Source organism: Chroicocephalus ridibundus, chromosome 1 (genome assembly GCF_963924245.1).
Source record: "Chroicocephalus ridibundus chromosome 1, bChrRid1.1, whole genome shotgun sequence".
NCBI lineage: Eukaryota > Metazoa > Chordata > Aves > Charadriiformes > Laridae > Chroicocephalus > Chroicocephalus ridibundus.
This window is the reverse complement of record NC_086284.1, coordinates 138894991-138895285: the sequence shown is the minus strand read 5'-3', so window position 1 is coordinate 138895285 and position 295 is coordinate 138894991.

Below are 295 nucleotides of genomic sequence, written 5' to 3'. Positions count from 1 at the left end.
ACACCTCTCCAAAAGTTAAGCTACTCAGGCAACATTATCTTTATTTTACAGATAGGGAATACAGATAGAGAAAAATCTGAGTGATATTGGAAAAGCATTTAGAAAGTTTAGAGCTCTTAACTTTCAGACTCTTCATTAATACAACTCAGAGCATAAGTCATTTCATTATTTTTGACATTGCTGCTCTAAGTTATATGCCAAAAGAAGTTGTGTGAGGAGCCAGAATGGGATTAAGAGAACTGAACCAGGATCTCCCAGGCTAAGAAAGCAGAGAATAGAATGTTCAGGTCACCAA